Source organism: Urocitellus parryii, chromosome 11 (genome assembly GCF_045843805.1).
Source record: "Urocitellus parryii isolate mUroPar1 chromosome 11, mUroPar1.hap1, whole genome shotgun sequence".
NCBI classification, from domain to species: Eukaryota; Metazoa; Chordata; class Mammalia; order Rodentia; family Sciuridae; genus Urocitellus; species Urocitellus parryii.
The window spans coordinates 8,398,400-8,418,346 of record NC_135541.1 but is presented as its reverse complement, the minus strand read 5'-3'; the positions used below and the strand labels follow the sequence as shown (position 1 = coordinate 8,418,346).

Sequence of the window (19,947 nt, the reverse complement as noted above, 5' to 3'; positions counted from 1 at the left end):
GCTTCTTAAACACTTTAAAAACATTTGTATCAGCACATGATAGTTGTGTGTATCTGTGGGTACCCTGTGATAACGTGACACACAAGGCATAGTGGTCCTATCAGGATGATTAGCCTTTCCATCTTGGGCACTTATCATTTCTTTGTTCTGGGAAACTTTGAATTCCTCTCTGCTAGTTCTTTATGAAATATATAGTAGAGGCTGGGGATGTAGCTCAGTGGTAGAGCGCTCCCCTAGCATGTGCAAGGCCCTGGGTTCCATCCTCAGCACCACATAAAAATAAATAAACAAAATAAAGGTATTTAAAAAAGTTAATTACTTAATAAAATATACTATAGGTGGTTGCCAACTCTGGCCACCCCCTGTGCTGAGGAATGCTAGAACTTACCTTTGGACAACTGCATGACGGTGCCTCTATCCCCGCAGCCCCTGCCCAGCCTGCACTTTTCCCAGAGGCCAAGGTCGAGGGTGGGATCCCTGCCTCTGGCACTGATCTGCACACCATTCTTCTTACTAGACGCATGGCCTTTTTGTGCACTCAGGCCACAAAAAAAATTCTCATCTGTGAAATGGGGATGATAGGGTCGCCCTTCATGGGGCTGTTGGGAACGTTGGGAGGGTGTTATTTATCTATGAAGTGCTTGCAACAGCAGCTGGTGCCGCCCGTGCTGTCTGCTGTAACTGGGAGGCCCTGCAAAGTGGTGTGTGTGACTTACCCAAGATCTCACAGAGCTGGGGGATGCACAGACCGCCCCCCTACCCGCTCCTCCTGGCTCCCAGCCCTGCCATGCTGACCACCCACTTTCAGCCAAAGAAAATCAGCCTTCACAGGGGACAAGCTCCAGGCCTTTCTATGCTCTGCATCTTCCAGGGGAGGGATTTCAAAGAAAGAGCAGGAGGGAGCCGGCGCTTTCTCCCTGTGACCTTGACTAGCTCTGACAGTTGCAAAAATGTGTTCTTCTGCCAGGTAAGCCTCCCCTTGCGGCCACAGCACTGAGGGGGAGCATTTGGCCACAGAGCAAACCGGGGAGGAAGGGAAGGGCTTGGCAAGACCCTCTGGTCCCCTCTGCCCAGGCTGCGGCAGGGCACAGTCTAAGTCCGAGGTGTGGGAAGGAACTGCCCTCCTGGAGGGAAGTGGCTCAGCGAGGCCCGTGTGCCCAAGTGCCAGTTAGCAAACCCCAACACAGCCTCGAAACAAAAACCCAGGACGCCCGATGGATGTTGAATTCCAGATAAACAACAAGTGATATTTTAATATAAATGTGTCCCGTGCAAAATTTGGGGCAGACGTATGTAAACAATTATCTGTTGTTTTTCTGGAACTCGACATTAAAGGGGGTGTCCTTCACTTTACCGGGCAGCTCTGCACCCCCGCCCTCTGGGTGTCCGTCACGTGGCAGGTACAAATGCTGCCTCTGTGACCACAGCAGCCCTCCCTGGCAGGTTCCTTCGTCCACAGTTCACCCAATAAGGTGAAGTGGCCCCCAAGGCCCCGTGATTAGGGGCTGAGATGGGCCTGGCCTTTCTCACAGATTTCCGAAGGGAGAGTGCCACCACCCCCAGCGCGTTCGCTCCCCTGTCCTCAGCTCCCTGGAGTGACAGTGGGCTGCCTCCTCTTTCCAGCCCCAGCTCTATGCCTGGCCTGATGGTTCTCCCCTGAGGTAAAGGGGTCCCAAGCCGTTGGGGGGCAGTGGTCCCCAAGGGGACAGTGATGATCTCTCTTTAAGCAGAAAGGGCTCCAGACCTGGAGGCAGGAGACCTTGGACATCACTCGGGTGACCTTCCAGGGGACAGAGGGAAGGGTGGGGAGTGCTGGAGGAGACCAGGAGGCAGCAGTGATGATACTCTTGTCCTTGGTGTGGTGCTCTTTGAGGCTGTCCCTTCACTGCAGCCCAGCTCCAGGGTGGTTCTCAGAGCGTCCACCTGGGTGAGAACCCCCTGAGTGCTTGTTAAAATGCAGATTCCCGGGCCGAGGCTGGAGACCCGCAGGTGAACACGCCCCCACTGCCCTCGTTTCCTAGGCACACACAAGCCTGAGACCGGCTCTCACAGTGGGAAGGGCGATTTGCTGGATCTCTGGCTCTGCACTTCACTAGCTGTGTGACTTTGTGTAAGTTGCCAGCTGTCTCTGAGCCTCAGATTTTTCTTTTGCAATCGAATGAGTCATAGGAGGATTGGAAGGTGCCTTCCAAATCCAACACCATGTGGTTTGAAAGGGATATTATCCGGGTCCGGGTCCACTGGGGAATTGGGGCCTGGGAAGGCCAGAGGCCCTCTGAAGACCCTTCTGCTGGAATTCGGAAGGCTGTGGTCTCTTGTCGTGGGGAAGCAGGCGTAGCTTCTAGACCAGCTGGGACTCAGAGCTGACTGTCCAGAGATGGAGGGACTTTCCCTACGCTGTCCCCAGCCTTGGTCCTGGAGCCACAGGGGGAGAAGGCCCCTGGGCTTGAGAAGTGGTAGCTGGTGGGCGTGGGGCTCCATGTGCTTTGAAAGTGGGTGAAGTAGGGGACATGCCCACTCCAGGCCTGAGAAATGGGGACTGGATTCACCCAGGTGCCCTTCCCAGCCCTTGGTGGCTGGTGGGTCACAGCCTACAGCACCAGGGAAGAGATGTGAAGGGTCTTTCACCCTGTGACCTTGACACATGGAGGTGCATTGCAGACTTGGGGGGACCTGGGCAGAACTAACAGGACCACTTGTCATGCTCTGCCTCTGCTGGCCCTGACCAGTGGGGACAGTCTCCTCACAAAGATCCGCCCTCAGCGTCAGGTCATTCAGGGGCTGGGGCCACACTAGACACTCCCTCTGGGCAGTCATTTCAGGCAGGATACTTCTAGAGTCACAGTGTCACTAGCCCCACCGGCTTACCTGGCCTGACTCGGGGCTGGCTGGGGGGACCCACCCCCGTCTCCTAGCACCTGCTTCCCAGGGCCAGAGCTGTCACATGGGTGGGGATTTCTTGTCACTGACAAAAGGAATCATTTCTCAGCCCAGGAGACAAAGCCTGCTCTCTCCTGAAGGTCACACCGGTACTTTCTCCTTAGTGACCCCCAAGGTGACTCGATTTCTTCTTCTAAGAAATAAAAGCAATTTTTGCTTCCAGATTATAAAAATAACTGGCTCCTGTAATTAAACTGGGGAATTGTAAGGAAATATCATGAAGAAAATAAAAACAAAAAAATGAAAACTCAGAATCCCATCACTACTCAAGTTGTACAGTTTTCTTCTTATGCTCGTAGGTATTTTTAAGCCAAGTGATATCAGACTGCACATGTCCACACTTTTTTCTCTTTTTGAGTTGAAATGAGAGAACTCTTGTTATAGTTCTTTGGATTTCTTTGTTTGTTGGTTTATTTATTTATTTGTGGTGCTGGGGATTGAACCAGGTCCCCATGCACCCTAGGCAGGCACTCTACTGCTGGGCTGCAGCCACAGCTCTGAAAATCAACCCCAAGAGCCCGGAGGTGAGGTGGTTTCACAGCGACACTAAACCTGCCTGCTGTGGTTAGCCAGGCAGGTGGTTCCCATGTATTTTTGTGTGTAAACAGTTCAGAGCTGGGCATCCTAATTCATGCACATAACTTTCAGCTGTTTCTTTGGATGGAAACAGAGGGTGATGGTTCAGGCCTTTTTAAAGCCATAGATACATTTTTTGCTTGGAGAGACCATTAGCAGAGAGTCTAGGTCTCAGGAGGCTGGTCCTTAGCAGTCCTTTTGAGGAATGTTTGCATTGGACACTGAAGTTCAGAGGGCAGAGTGAGTGCACCTGTCATCACAGCTACTGAGAGACCAAGGCAGGAGAATCGCAAGTTCAAGGGCAATCCGGGCAACTTAGTAAGACTCTCTCTCAAAATACAATTTTAAAGGACTAGGGGTGTTGCTTAATGGTGGGGCACTTGCCTAGCAACGCGTGAGGTCCTGGGTTCAAATGCTAGCCCTGGATAAAGAGGGTCCAGTGCTCAGAGTTCCCAGGCCCAGGACAAGAGGAGCAAGGAGAGCAGAAAAGGCCGAAGAATGATCCCGGGAGAACTCCTTACCAAAACACTAGAGGAAGAGACCCTCACCCCCCCCCCCCCCCCCCGCTCTCTCGAGCTGTCTGCATCCACGCCCGCGGCTCCTGGAACACAAGTATCTGCAGCAGCTGCAGAGACTTACAGTAAATGGAGCCCAGAACTGAGGTCTGGAGCCCACGTGGCTTGACCTGTTATTGTCTAAATGTTCCCCCATGGGCTGGGGCTGGGGCTGGGGCTGGGGCTCAGTGGTAGGGCACTTGCCTAGCCTGTGTGGGGCACTGGGTTCGATTCTCAGCACTGTATGTAAATAAATAAATAAAACAAAGGTACAACAACAAAATAGTTTTTTAAAAAGTTCCCCCTTTTGATAGCAGCACAAAGACATCTCTTGGTCGCTTTAACCTGCATTACTGTTTGACCCCATGGATACTGCATATGTTTTTTTTTAATTATTATTATTATTATTATTATTATTATTATTATTTTTGTACCAGAGACTGAACCCAGAAGTGCTTTACCACTGAGGCACATGCTCAGCCCTTTTTATGTCTTAATTTGAGACAGGGTCTCACCCAGTTGCTTAGGGTCTCGCTGAGTTGCTGAGGCTGGCCTTGAACTTTCGATCCTCCTGCCTCAGCCTCCTGAGTTGCTGGGGTGACAGGTGTGCGCCACGGCGCCCAGCAACGCTCTGTGTGTGTTTATATCCCCAAGGAATCGTGTTCCTGCGCAGGGTTGGTTGAGGTCTCAGTTGCTCTTGCCAGTGGCCTCTCCCCTGCCGTGCGTCACCTGTTTGTACATGTCCTGTGTGTCACAGGCTGCCACGTTTTCAAATTGTCTCCGAGAGGTGAGTCACCGGAGTGTCACCTTTCTTGCCTCTATTGGTGTCCAGGGGTTGGCATCGGCTTTTACGGGCACTGTGTCTGAGTTCCGGTGGAAAGCCACCTGCAGACACGACCTGAGGTGACCCCAGTGAGCCTGCCCGGTGCTCTCTGGAGAGGGCCTTTGAGTCCCGCTACTCTGTTCCCAAACACCGGATGTTTCTAAAAAGGTTGCCTCTGTCATGTCACTCTGTCACTTAACTCCGAGGGACATCTTGTTGTTGAACAGCACGGGACAGTGCATGGACAGCCCCAGGGACACCCCGTGGGGGATTTTGCCAGTGGACTCAGATCCCAGAGGGTCTAGGCCTTCCAGCCACGTGGCCGTCTGGTCACTGCTGTCCCCCCGTCTTGTGGTCTCCAGAGTGTTCTGGGAGATGAGGCGGCTGACGTGTCTTTTCAGCCTTCAGGCAGTCAGTGGCCATCAGGATGTGTGGGGACTCCACGCTGTGCAGGCCGGGGGCCGGGGGGAGTGAAGGTTCCGTGCATCACACTGTGTCCTGGACACGACCAGCAAGAGACGCAGCCTCCTGCGCTGCTCTGGGCCCTGGAGCTGCTGACTGCTGCGCCCCCTGGGCTCCTGCTCCCCTCCCCTCCCCTCCCCTCCCTTGGCTCACGCTCTTCTGATCCACTTACCTCCCCCTCTCTGGGCTCCAGGCTGGGCCAGGAGTCCGTCCTGCGTGATCCTGGGTCCTGTTCTGTGTCTAGGTCCTCTGCTTGACCGGCAGACCATGTCTGGCTCTCTGTGTGTTTCAGAACCCACTCGCTCCTCCTCCCTCCTGGCCACCAGAGCCCTCCTCTATCCCTGGAGCAAGCCAAGCCCCAGCCGCTGGGCTCCTTCCCCCTCTGCCTGGTGACATGCAGCCCCAGGTTGTCCCATCACCAGGTCTGCAGCTGGCTTCACCACCCCCGCCCCCAGAGGCCATCCCTCACCACCCGCCATCCCTCTGTCACCTGTCCTTGGTGCATTCATCATGATGCTGAGGTTGGTATGATCTATGGAAAGGGAGGCTCCAGGAGATAAGCAGCCTGTGAGCCCGGCCTGGGTAGACGGTGGACGGTGGGATGAGGAGAGGTGGCTGCACGGTCCTGGGGGCCTTCCTGGCACAGGCTGGCACAGTTCTGGCTAGCAGAGCATGTCCAGACCTCCTTCAGCAAGGGCAGGATGGGGAAGCAGCTCCCCTGGTTTCTTCCCTGGGTCTGTGACCCTGGCCATATCCTGTGGCCTCCCTGAGCCTCGGGCCTCCACAGTGAAGGACAGACTGTGGGACAGTTGCCCCTGTCCCACTGCCAGCACTTGCTGACCAAGGAAGGTGGCAGCTGGGGATGTGTGGTGCCGTCTCTAGCAGTGGCCGTGGCTGGAGGGGGCACAGGACACCCAGGGCGTGGATCAATAGCCGGTGAGCCCCTCCGAGTCGGACACCTTTGCTTGTCAAACAGAAACGGGAACCAACCTCAGGGGTGCGAGCAGATGGAAGGACGTGCCACCAGGAACCTGGGTCCTGAACAGCGGTGCCCAGGGAGTCCTGGGACTGAGGCTGGGGTCCCCCCTCTGCTGTCCGGTCTTATGATCTTCTCTCCATCCACCGATGAGCTTTCTCTACTTTCCTGTCCCCTTGGCAAAAACTGTACCTTCCGTCGCTGCCACCCCGCTCCACTCACACCGGGAGCTGAGGCCGGGCGAGACTGTTCTCCTGGGGCCGTGGGAGGCTCTGTCTGGCCCCCTCTTGGAGCCGTCCCTCTCCTGGTCCATCCTACTTGGGGAATGGATGGGGTGACATGGTCCACGATGGTCCCCAGGAGCTTTTCAGTCACTGGGTATGGGACGGGGTGTAGGGAGTGGCGCTGAGAAGGGAGTCTGAGCAGGCCACTCCCCAGGTGTCCGTGGCCACAGCTGGGCTTCCAGTGAATGGACAGAGAAGTTCTCGGACACTCCTGGGCCCCGTGTCCCTTTAGTCAGATGCAGGATCATGATTTTGAGCTCTTTGAATCCGATTGGTCCCTCAGAACTGCCTCTTAGTCTAGGAGGCTCCTAGCTCTCTCAGGGTCCAGACCCCCTGCCCTTGACCTTGGTCCCCTGACCCGCGTGGAGCAGGGACAGGTGGAATGCCGGGGAGCTCCTCTGCGGGCAGCTCAGAGCTGCTGGGTGGTGTGATGTACAAGCAGGTGACACTCCTCCCCGTGGGCACCCAGACACTGGGATTTAAAAGGCACTGATGGCCTTTGTAGGTCTGTACGCAGCAGCCCTGGTCTCCTGACCTCCAGGGCACGAGTCTGCGTAGAGTTGCGGACATGGGTGCGGGACGTCAGGGAAGAAGGTTGAGGCCCCTTTGAGTAGGCACCGGAGCTCCGTGGCTGGCAGGAGGCAGCAGCTCCTCTTTGCATTTGAAGAGTACACATTTTAGGTCTTTCTGGAAATGGGTGTTTAGATGTCAAAAATAGAGGCTTGGAAGAGTGTGGTCCCCGTCTCCAGCTGTCTGAGGGGCGGTCACTGAACACAGGAGACTTGTGAGTGGCCTCAGAAGACTCACCTGTGGTTGGGAACTGCGGGCTGTCAGGACTCTGTAACGGGGCTGCTGAGGGAGGTGACCGCCACTGGAGGCGTCCCCGCAGGGGCCTGGTGACCACCGTTCAGTGTAGCTACAGAGTGCCTATGGGCGAGGTTCCCCAGGAGGCTCCCGTCCTGGTTCTGACCTTCTGGGGTCCCGTGGTTCTATCCTGGTTCTGCTGGCTGAAGGGGCAGGGCCTGCAGAGGCTCGGGGGGCTGCACCTGCCTGACGCCCAGGACAAGGGCTCCCCTCCCGGCTTTCCTCCCCTCACATGAAGCCCTTAAGCCCTGCAGCCGAGAAGACACGAAGCCACCTGCCTTTGTCCAGCTCAGGTCTCTCTTGACTCACACCCAGCCCCTGTGGGGAACCAGGTCACCTGCCAGCCACCACAATGGGTTTCTAAATGTGGACCATGACCATCCAGTTCACGTCCAGCTGCCCCGGGGCCAGGACACTGACCCCCAGTGGCCCTCCCTGTGGGCCCACGGGACCCGGGCTTCCAGACATACCAGGGCTGTCCCACGGCCAGTGCCACCAGGCTCCTTCATTCATTCACGGATATTTGTCCTGCTTGTGCCTTGCTCCAGAGAGGCCCGAGTTCTGTGGAGCAGGGAGGCTCCAGGGCCTTTGTCACGACCATTCTGCAGCCTGTCAAGTCTCATTTCAGGAACAGAATCCCTTAGTGGCAAGCCCACCCCTAGGGTCCATAGCACCAGCTTTAGGCTCTGAGCCAGGCTTGGCCATTGCGCCTCTGCATGGGAACCCGGCCCTGGGGGTTATCAGCCAAAGGTGACCTGAACACAGTAGCGGAAACTGAGCAGACTAAACCCCCCCACCCCCCGAAAGCAAACCCAGCGCCAGGTGCTCAGGACACGGGGGTGAATCTGACCAAAGCTCTGCCCTCTTGGAGTGAACATTCCAGAAGATTCAGAAAAGCTAAGACTGTAGGGTGATCTCATCTACCCTGCTTCATTTTTAGGTAGGAAACCATGGTTCAGAGACTAAGTCACTTGCCCAAAGCCATAAAGCAGACTAGGGAAAAGCCAAGACCAGATGCTAGCCACCCCCCCCCCCCCCAATTTCCAGGTGAACACTAGTCCCCTCAACTTGCACAGCGGCCATTAAAGAGGTCATAGCACAGTGGCTGAGAGCATGAGTTTGGGATTTAGGTTCATCACAGTTTCAATCCAGCTTCTTTAGTTGCTGGCTGTGTGAGCCTGGGTAGACGGCTTAACTTCTCTGTGCGTCAGCTTTCTCATGAATAAAACATGGACGATAATATGTGTATTGTGAGGGTCAAAGAGAGAATCCCTGGAAGGTGCCTGGCACAGTGTCTGTCACACAGGAGGAATGTGTTGAGTGCCTTGCTGTCATTACCATGGCAGTCAATCAGTCCACACCTCCACAGACACTCAGGGGACCCGTTCCAGAGGCTCACTGTGAGCCAGTGTCTCAATGTGGCGTCCCCAAAGGTGAAGGGAACTGAGAGTGGACACCTGGCTCCAGGGTACAGCTCTGCCACCGGCTCTCTGCGTGAAGTCCTTTGGCTGCTGGAACAAGTCACCATGAACAGAGGGGTTAAAATGACTTCTCGGTGGCCTTGGGGACGGGGACCTGGACGGCCACGCAGGTCTGTCGGGCTCAGATCAAACCCTCTGTGTCTGTTCACCTTTCCTGGCCTCTAGAGGCCATCCCTGTCCTGCAGCCACGTCCCTGTGACCTCTCCTTTGCTGACTCTGACCGCCTGGCACCCTCTCCTAGGGACCCTGTGACAATCAGCCCCCCCCCCCCCCCGTGACCCAGGATGGTCTCCTTCTCGAGATCCTCATAGTGACACAGGTCCCAGGAGTGGGCTGTGGACATCCTGGGGGCTGGTTCTGTCTGCTGAGAGAAGTGCCTCCCTTCTGTTTTCCCACCTGTGAACCCAGAGGGGACACAAGGCTTGGGTCCCCTCCCCGGGTCCTCCTGCCATCACCTCCCCACAGCACCTCAGCTCTGGAACCAGTGACCACAGGGGTCCGACCTCCAGGACCCACCCAGACCTGCCCCTGGGTCTTGCCCAGAAGAAGGGGTTGCTCTGCGCTGTTCCCGAGCTGCTCAGGACACGGGGACTCAGGGCCCAGGGGGACGGGGCGTGCTCATGGGAAGGTGGCCCTGGAGTGACGGGCACTGCTCAGCCCCAGGAGGAGGGCATTGAGGGGAGCCTCAGGGGGACAGGGGAGGGGGTGGGAGAGGGGAGGTGGCAGCTCTGAGTGTCTTTTTTTTTGCTTTTTGGTGCTAGATGTGGAACCCAGGGCCTTGGCCCTGCTGCGCCACTGCTCTGCCCTGAGCGTCCGCCCGCCCCGAGTGCCATCTCTTATGATAAGATAGGGTGGATCTGCTGTGCGTCAGCTTGTCCACATCTCGAGATCTCCTGGGTCTAGAACGTCAGGGGCACAAACACAGCCACACACGTCCTGCGTGTGCTGGGGAGAGTGCAGAGGGTTGCGGGGCTGGACCATCACAGGGCTTTTAGAACAAGTTTTTTTTTTTCATTAAAAAAATAATCTAACACTGGACACTATCCCTTATACCTGTAATCCCAGCGACTCGGGAGGCTGAAGCAGGAGGATCACAAGTTCAAAGCCAGCCTCAGCAACTTAGCAAGGCCCTAAGCAACTTAGCAAGGCCCTGTCTCAAAAAAAAAAAAAAAAAAAAAAATTAAAAAGACTGGACTACTGGGGACAGTGACACATGCCTATAATCCTAGCAACTCAGGAGGCTGAGGCAGGAGGCTTGCAAGTTCAAAGCCAGCCTCAGCAACTCAGTGACCCTAAGCAGCTTAGTGAGACCCTGTCTCAAAATTAAAATAAATAAATAAATAAAAGGGGCTGGTTTATGTATAGCTAATAAGAATAAATTTATTTTATTTTTTTTTTAAAAAAAGGGCTTGGGATGTGGCTCAGTGGTGAAGCCCCTGGGTTCAATCCCTAGTACCCCCTGAGACCGAGTCTGTATTTGGAATGGAATATTACCTAGCCCTAAAGAGGAAGGAGATCCTGCCACATGCTCTGATGTGGATGGGTCTCAGGACATTGGCTGAGTGTAGTAAGCCAGTCACAAAAGGACAAGTCATGTAGGGCTCCACCTTTATGAAGTCCCTAAAGTGGTCCCAGTCATAGAAACAGAAAGTAGACTGGTGGCTGCAGGGCTTAGGAGAGGGGAGGAGGCCTGGTTGTTTCAGGGGGGCAGAGCTGGAGTCTGGGGGATGGAAAGCACACAGTGGTGCCTGCCGGGAATCCCAGCAGCTTGGGAGGCTGAGGCAGGAGGATCATTGGAGCCCAGGAGTTCAAGGCCAGCCTGGGTGACCCAGGGTGCCGCTGGTTCAAGGGGAAAAAGAAAGAAAAGACAAGAAAGAGCCCGGCTGGGTCTCCTTCCCGCAGGCTGCAGTCGGCCGGCTCCTCCTCGTGGGGCTCCCCGTGCATCTGTGCTGTCACCCACATCCCCGGCTTCTGTCCCCTGGATTCGAGCAGCATGCACCCAAAGTGTCACTAGACATTAACAAACGTCCCCCGAGGGGTACGTACGGTCCCTGAAGTTCAGAACCACTGCTCCACGTGGCCGTAGAGGGTCCTGAGGAGCCAGTGACGGGGAGGGATCTGACACAGCCCTGATCTGGGACAGCATCAGGAGAGGGGGCCGCAGTCCCCCACACCCCCTCCACCCCAGGCACCTGGCCCATCTCCTCTCCAGCGTACCAGCAAGCCCTCCTCTGGGGACAAGCTGGGGACATTAGGTGATTGAAAGGGCAGAGCTGTGTCTGAGCCCTCTGATGGCCACCGGGACCCCTGGGAGCCACCAGACTCCCAAGCTGCCTCAGAGTTCCCCACACCAGCCTTGCCAGAAGGTTCCCTGCCACCAGGTCCCCAGAGTCACTCGGCACAGGTTGGCACCCGACTCAGCCCAGCCCCCCACACAGGGAGATTGGCAATGGTCAGGACGGAGGGGTCAGGTGGGGCCTGGACTTGCAGTGGACCAGGTGGACCACCTAGTGGTGGCGGTGGACCTGGTGAGGTGGACAACATGGTGGTGGTGGCAGTGAGGGTCAGGAGGGTGGCTGTGACGGTGATGTTGGTGGCAATGGTGGAAACTCCAGAGAATCCCACTTTAGCCCTCGTGACTGTCCCAGCTCAGATCCTGCCGGGGCAGAGACACACCAGGACACCCACATGGGGTCTCCCGGGCTTGGGGTGGGACTGAGGTCAGGGTGGAGGACAGGCTGCAGGGCGGGTCTGAATACCCTGGGCAGGGCCCAGGCTGCCGCACAGCCCCTCTGTCTGCAGAGCAGGGCGAGCGGGGCGAGCCCTTGACCCGATGCTGCGGAGATGGCCTCCTCTTCGTGAAATCAGCTTATTACTTAATCAGCCCAAGTGTCTGCCGGCAGAGACGGGGAGGGTGATTGGGAATTTTCCTCCGGTGAGGCAGCAGATATTTAATGAAAGTGACGGTGGAGAACAAAGGTCAGCACTATCGGAAATTAGAGGTAGCATTCCCTGGCACCCCTGCCCCGGAGCAGGAGCAGGAGCAGGAGTCTCCTTGTGCAGGATTCCTCTGCGGCACGAAGCGGCTGCTGCTGCAGCCACAGCACACACCCCTTCTCCAGGTGCTCAGAGTGGATTTAGAAGCTGGTGCCCGGAAAGAACACGAAACAGGGAATCAGGGATCTGTGCTCCGGTCCAGATGCCAGGTGACCTTGGACAAATTCCCTGACTGCTCTGGGCCTTGTAAAACAAAAACAAACAAAACCCAAACCAGAAAGGCAGGCAGGGAGGGTGGGGAGGGGGTTTCACCTGCACAGGCGGCGTCACTTTGGCCAAGTGAGCGGTAGGCAGAAGATGCAAGTGATTGGGAGGTGTAAACTCCTGCCAAGAGCAGGAACGAGTGTCCAGGGGTCCCAGGAGAAGCTTCTGGGTCCGTCCTTCTTCCAGGATGAGCCCACTGTCCCTGGGAGTGGGCAGCGGAGGAAGGGCCTGGGTCAACACACTCCCTGCCCAAGCCCTTCTTGCCACCAGGCCCTTCTCCCAGCTGGGGAAGACTTGCCAAGGTCACAGCACAGGTCTCGGGCAGGCAGTTCACAGAAATAGCCAATGAAGCTGGGGACAGTGGCACATACCTGTAATCCCAGTGACTCAGGAGGCTGAGGCAGGAGGATTGCAAGTTCAAGGCCAGCCTCAGCAACTTAGTAAGACCCTGTCTCAAAATAAAACATAAAAGGTTCTGGGGAATAGGACTCAGTGGTTAAGCCCCCACTGGGTTCAATCTCTGGTTCCAAAAAAAAGTGGTCTTTTGTTGCATGGCAAGGTGCTCTCCTTGGGGTCCGGCACAGTGGCGGAGGCTCTTTCTCCTTGCAGGTTTTTGGAGACGGACCCTCAGAAACAAACCTAGAAGGGCATAGAGCAGCTTGTTAACCACGTGTTCATGGGCTTCTCTTATCCCCTTTCTGCTTTCTCGGTGTGGGGACAGCCTTTGCCACACATGTTTAAGGACACCAGTGCTTACCGGGGGCTGCTGTTGGTCAGGGTGGGACTGTCCCAGGAGCGCAGCTCAGGGAAAGGCCCCGAGATCTCCCCGGCCGCAGGCTGCTCGTTGGCGAGGGGCCGGTCGGGGCGCAAGAGATTAATCTCCATCTACCATCTGCTGTGTCACCGTCTATTTATGGAGGGTGGCAGTTCGTCAGCCTCTCAGCTCAGGTGTCAGCTGCGGGGACAAGTCATCAGTCAAGGGGAGCGAGCCTGGAGGGGGGCTGGGGGTGACAGGCGGGACCCTCGCAGGGGTGAGGCCCCGTCTCCCCTGGGTGTGCCCTGGCGGAGAAGCTGGGTGGTTCTAAAGGGAGGGAGCCGTGGGCCTGTCCCGCCTGGGCCCGGGCCAGATGGAGCCCACTGTGGCTCTGGTGGACGTGGGCTGGAGGGGGACCCGTGTGAAGGCCGAGGTGGGAAGCTGAGCCCACCAGGGGGGCCTGCCATGGGGCTGTCGCCCAGGAGGGGAGGCGGGCCGAGCTGCCTCATTCCCACCGCCTCCCAGGACCCTCAAGCCACCAGGCACGGGGCTAGGACGGCTGGGCAGCGTTGGGTGATTTGGGGCAGAGGGACAGAGAGTGTCAGGACAGGGCTCCAGCTTGTCCTTGAACTCCTCTGAAGTCTAGGCAGCAGCTCAGGCCACAGGAAGCTGGAGGACGTCAGGCAATCTGCAGAACCGACGAGGCTGGAGATGCAGGCACAGAACAGAACCAGGTGGCTCAGGGGGTCCAGGAAACAGACCCCACTGGGGAGCTCTCGGGGGTGCGGCTGAATGGGCCCCGCAGGGCTGTGTCCAGCGCACCCGCGATTCTGTCCTGACACAAGAGATGGAGGTCCCTGGATGACGGTGGCTGGGAAAGGGCTGGGTGCTGTATGAAGGTCGTCTCAAGACATGCTCGATGGGGAGAGTGGTGACTGTCCCCAAGGGACACCTCCCAGTGAGGAGAGATGGAGGGCGAGAAGCCAAAGGGTCAGGGGGGGACTATCACATAGATGTCCCTTGTAGCGGGGTGAATTGGGTGTCCCCAGAAACATTCACTCGGGTTTTAACTTCTGGCACCCGAGACACCGGCGAAGGTGACCTGATTTGGAAAGTCTTTGCAGATGTGATTAAAGGGAAGAATCTGGAGAGGAGCTCATCCCGGGCTCAGGGAAGGGCTGCTGAAGTCCAGCGACAGGTGGCCTCTGAGAGGAAGACTGGGGGAGATTTGAAAGAGAGTCAGAGCAGAAGGCCTCTCAGAGAGGAGCGGCGACAGAGGCCGGCGGTGAGGACAGGAGCCCAGGACCGTCTGGGGCACCAGGAGGTGGAGGAGGGGGGGAAGCTCCCTCCGCCCGGACTGTCACAGGATCTAGCTCTGCTCACAGCTCCATTCCGATTTCAGGACTCTGGCCTACAGAGGCCTTAGGCCACGGGCTTGTGGCAACTTGTTACCTAAGAATCAAATAGAGCTGCGGGAACCCTCAGAAAAACCCGTGAGTGCTCCGGGTGCTGTGAGCCGGGGCCACCACCGGGGGCAGCATGGTCCCAACCAGCTCTGCCAGGTGAGGGTGCTGCCCGTCCTGCTGCAATCCGGTGCCCTCTGGGTCCTGCCTCCCGGGATAACTTGAGCAAGCAGAGGAGAGAGGCTACCGGCCATTATTCCAAGTGGACAACTTTAAGTAAGGAACACACCTGTCCCATCCCTTTATCTGTGACCCAGGGTCCCCATAGTGCCAGCTGCAGAGTTTATTTTGCAAATTACAGGGACAAAGGCAGCTCAGAGAGGAGGGGACATGTGGAGGCTGCAGGAGGGTCAGGTGCTTTGTTCCCATCCACCTGCCTCCCAAGAGCAAGGAGAATTCCCACCTCCCAGGAGGGAAAGGCTTGGGAGACTCCCGTCCAGCGTCCTCCTTCTCCTGCTGACCAAGCTGGGGAAGAGCTTCTGTCCCCAACGGAGGAGACAGGAGACCCGTCGGCAGGGAAGGTGGCCTGGGGAGTCACGTGCTCTGAGCCTGTCTTTATTGGTAGGTTCATTCACAAATGCTGCTGGCGAGAGCTCTAAGTCCTGGAATGCAGCAGAGGGATGAGGTGACATTTGAGTGGGAGGCACAGGGAGGTGGGACCTAAACACATGCAGGGATGTGGGTGGCACGGGTGGCGTGGAAAATAAAGCCAGGTTGGGGGTGGGGATGGAGAACTAGGAGAGGTCAGGAGAGTGGATGCTTTAGATGGGGGAGAGGAGGCCTAGTCCATAAGGTGACCTATGAACAGAGACCTGAAGAAACTGGGGTGCACCTAGGCACAGTGGTACACACCAGTAATCCCAGCAACTCGGGAGGGAGGCTGAGGCAGGAGGATCACAAGTTTGAGGCCAGCATGGGCAACTAAAAAACAAAAAGGGCTGAGGATATAGCTCCGTGGTGGGGAGTCCTGATACGAAAAATAAAATAGTGTGTCAGGTGAGGGAGCAGGTACCAAGGCCCCGAGGCAGTCCTCTGATTGTGGAGTTTGAGGAACAGCAAACAAGGTGACATGGAGGGGTTTGGGGATGGAGGTGGGGATTGTGGGTTTCATGTTGAGAGGAGGGATGGGAAGCCCCCGGGGGTGGGGTGTTGAGCAGAGGGTGACAAGGATGTAGGTTTCTCTGTAAAAGATCCATTTCCTAGGGGAAATCGGGGCAGTCTCCAAGATAGAGGCTGGAAGGCAGCTGGAGGCTCTTACAGTCCTCCCCAGGAGACGGTGCAGCAGCTCACCCCCCTTTTCCTGAAACTCAGCTTCTCCTTCATTCATTCATTTTTCAGTTCTTAGATTCAGGGAGGGAGCTGTTATCAATTGCTCTTTTTTTTTTTCCCCCACAAACTATCTGCAATAAATAGGAGGGTACCTCGCACCTGGGACGAGCTTCCATGAAGAAGGCAGAGAAATCATAAAAAAATGGAGGTTCCCAATGTCTTTTCCCCTAAGAACCCCTGGTATCAGTGGGTCTCAGTCCCAGGTCTGAAAGAGTTTTCTACCAGCCAACTGCAGGGTTGGCAGCTGTGCTCTGACACACCAGGCCTCACTCACACTTTCTCTGTAAAGGACCAGGTAGTCAATAGGTAGGATATGTGCCTCATCACAGCTATTCCACTGGGCTGTTGGCGGTGAAAAGCAGCCACGGATCATGAGGAACCCACCCAACCTGGCTGTGCACCAAGAAGGTTATTTACAAAACGTGGGGAGAGGGGCAGGAAGGAGGATGTGTTCTTTGTTGTCGTTGTTTTGTTTTCCAGATATCTTTGTTTTATCAACAAATAACAGTGTCTATTTCTAGGAAACAATGTGAAATTTTGATCTCTGTGTACTTCAGACAGCTGAAGAGGTGGCTTGGGGAAGGGCAAAGAAAGTCAAGCAGGGACACTCCAGGGAACCCCCGCCCCCCCATGCGGACAGCCTCAGGGCCTCCAGGCCTCCTACCTCTCCTCCCAGCTTCTCCTCTCCCGTGCCACCCTCCTCTTCTATCTGGAAGTGTGTCTGCCGGTGTCCTGCCACCTTCGCTGTTGGAGGCCAGGGTGACTGTGCCTCCTGCCTCCCTGTCTCCCTCCTGCTCTGACCTCTCCTTCTCTCTCTCTCTCTCTCCCTCCTTCATGGTGCCCAAAGGGAAGATGCACCTGTGTGTGTGATGCATGAACGCAGGGAGCCACCCAATAACCCACATCTACTCAGTGGCCACGAGCAGCCGGCCACAGACCCGGGTCTTACCATGGCAGAAACGTGGCTCGTCCCGAGATCAGGATGCCGGCAAAGCGGGGCCCTGGGCAAAGCTCTCTTCCTGGTTTGCAGAAGGTTGGCTTCTCAGTGTGTCCTCCCATGGCAGAGAGGCAGACAGACAGACACACAGAAAGACAGAGGAGGAGACAGAGGGACAGCTCTGTGCCTGTCCTCATGGGGGCTCTAACCTCATCATGGGGTCCCCCCTCCTGCCTCATGTAACCCTAGGCACTTCCCAGAGGCCAGTCTCCCAACACCATCATTTTGGGGTCTAGGGCTTCCACCTATGGGTCTTGGGGGGACACAAATTGTGACATCGTGAAATGCATTTTTTTATCTTACTCCTCATTTCCTGGCACACAACTCCTAAAATCTGTGGCATCTCTGAAGCCAGAGATTCTTTTTCGATGCTAATGGTAGCTGCAGGATGGGGACTGGTCCCTGGGAAAAGTAGAGGGTTGGGACTTTGAGTCCCATCCCCCAGCCCCTGGGGAGGGGAGAGGGGCTGAAGGTCAAGTTGATGGCCAGTGGCCAATGCTTTAATCCATCGTGCCTCCGAGATGAAGCTGCCACAAAGCCCCCAAGGTCAGGGTTCAGGAAACGGAACAGGTGAGGGCACTGGAGAGGGTGCCCCCACCTCCCTCCCGGCACATCTGCATCTGCATCCTTCATCAAGCGCTTTATAGTGAGCGGGTGAATCCGTTTCCTGAGTTCTCAAGCAAATTCGTCCACTGGAGGAGGGGGTTCCGGGAGCCCGCGTTCCCAGCCGGTCTGTGGGCAGCACTGGGGAAGCAACCTGGGCTTGAGATGGCACCGGAGTCGGGGCGGACCTGGGCACCAAGCCTCAACCCTGGGACCTGCTGCCACCTCCGGGAAGGTAGCGTCAGAACTGCACTGGGTTTGAGGACAGGCCAGCTGGTGTCCACTGCAGAATCACAGCCTGCTGGCCGGGAGAAGCCCCCGAGTGTCCCAGGTCACAGAAGCCTGGGTCAGAGAAAGCGGAAAAGTTCATTTTCCCCTGTACGTAAGCATTCAGTCCCTGAGAGCCACCTGCTCAGCCGAGCGGTCAGTTTCAAGCAGGGAGCTTTGTCTGCCCCCATCAAGGGACACTGGCACTCTGGGTGGGGCTGCTGTGGCATCTGGGGGGTAAGGGGCAGGGATGCTGCTAAGCTTCCTGCAGTGCCTGGGACAGCACCCCCAGACCAAGATGCCTCCTGCCCCCAAGGTTAGCAGTGGGGGGGTCCAGCAACCCAAGATCCTGCAGGAAATCAGGAGGAGAGCCCAGCGTCAGAGACCCCAGCTCCAGAGTTCTGCAGTCAGTCTGGGCGCCTTTGCAGATGGCTCTAGGAGCCGTCCCCTTTCCCCCTCTGCTGGGCCATCTACCGGGCGACTCTCTTTGTCCAGCCCATCTTGTTTCTCTGCCCTTTGTGAGCCACAGAAAGCCATTAAGTCAGTGCGTCTTATCACGATAGCCACACAGGGCACCGGCCCGGCTGGCTGGTCCCCATGGGGGTGTGGGGGGGGTAGGGGCTTGCGTGGCATTTTCTGAACAGGCCCTTTTCTCCCAGCCACAGAGAAGGTGAGGTGACATTTCTAAAACCGTCGCTTTGTAAAAATGCCAAGACAGATCTCAAGCCACAGGGAACACTGGGGAAATCAGAGGGGACTCCAGGAGTCCAAGGCCAGCTCAAGTCGGAGCCCAAGAGTGGGTGCCCCGGGCTTTGAGGCTGCTCACGGAGGAGGAGGATTTCCAGGAAGATCCTCCAGCTAAATCATGACCTGATGTGAGCGGAGGGCTGCAAGGACTCTCCCGCTCCAGCACTTGCCGGGGCCTCACGCCTCCCACTGCCGTCCCTCGCATCTATCCTCCTGGCACCTCTGGCTAGGGTGGGCTGTTAGGAGGGAGGCGACCAGAGTCTTCAAGGGACCCCCAACACACTGCCTCAGGGCTCCTCTGTGTTATTCGGAAACATCTAAAATGCTCTGAAGTAGGCTTACGTTGGATTTCTTTTTCTTTTTCTGCTTTTTCCTTTTGGTACTGGGGATAGAACCCAGGGGGTCTCTACCACGGGCCACATCCCCAGCCCTTTTTATTTTTTATTGTGAGACGGGTTCTCACTAAGTTACCGAGGGCCTCCCTAAGTTGCTGGGGCTGACCTCGAACTTGTGATCCTCCTGCCTGTAAGGGACCGGCGAAACGTCGGAGGAAGAGACCACCAAGAGACTGCCTCATGCAACAGCAAAAGGGTTTATTTGGGGACCAGCATGCTGGGGCTCAGTGCTCACTTGAATAGAGCAAAGAAAGATAGAGCCCTGAGAACAGCTTAAGCAGAGCTTATATACTTTTCTTGGAGAGGGCAGAGAGGGAAGTTCATTGACGGGTCAGGGCGAGTGGGCAGTTTGCCTGCAACCGAGTGAGGGAGTGCATCCTGCAGTTTGGCAGTTGGGGACAGCACATTCTGGGAACAAGATTAGCAAACAGTTCTCAGGATTTTAACAGTATTTTGTTAAGCATATAGAAAAAACAGAGTGACAAGTACCTATTTTATTAACCTTTCAGCCTTAGTCTCCCGAGTTGCTGTGATGACAGGCGGGCACTGCTATACCTGGAGAAGTTTGGCTGCTTTAAGGAAAAGAAAGAGGCTTGACAAGGCAAAGCACCTTTGGGTTCAATACCACTGAGTTACATCTCCAGGTCTTTTTAAAATTTTTAATTTTTGGTACTAAGGTATTGAACCCAGTGGTAAAGTGTTCCTGGGTTCAAAAAAAAGGAAAAGAAAAAGAAAAAAAAAGAAACACTCAAAAGCTGTGGCCAGGTGTAAGCCAGGGAAGCCCACAGAGGTCTGGTCCACCTAATCCTTGGGTCTATAAAGCAGACACCGATTCAGGGAGGAGAGGATGCAGTCGGGTTGCTAGGCAACAGTTCCCACGGCGAGAGGGCAGCATCTGGTGGGTGGGTTGTGGATCACACAAGAAATGGACCAGGACAGACACGCACCCTTCATCTTGTGCTTCTGAGCTAGAGGAGGAAAGACACACTGAGAAGAATCCCCAGGTGGTCACCGGGGTTCCCGGCAATGAAAAGGGCAGCTCTCTGCAGGGTACAAGCTGGTGACGAGCAAGGTGGGAAGGTTTCATCTTGACTTTCAGATATGCTGGGAATGGGGTGAGGGTCAGCTCTGTGAAACTGGAAAGCTCTGAAAAACAGCCAGAGAAGTTCTT

At 56.0% G+C, this 19,947-nt stretch overlaps 1 protein-coding gene and 1 long non-coding RNA gene across 2 annotated transcripts in view; one reads left to right on the top strand and one right to left on the bottom strand.

Annotated features, from left to right (window-relative positions):
- Lrrc38 (leucine rich repeat containing 38) overlaps positions 1–19,947 on the top strand; it is a 28,131-nt gene that overhangs the window by 3,530 nt on the left and 4,654 nt on the right. The gene's annotated exons all lie outside the window — the stretch shown is intronic.
- On the bottom strand, positions 10,377–13,824 carry LOC113197799 (uncharacterized). Its single transcript, XR_003302750.2, has 5 exons — positions 13,584–13,824; positions 12,979–13,176; positions 12,593–12,860; positions 12,270–12,423; positions 10,377–12,104 (listed from the first exon to the last, which is right to left on the bottom strand). It is a non-coding gene; the product is annotated as an uncharacterized LOC113197799 (long non-coding RNA).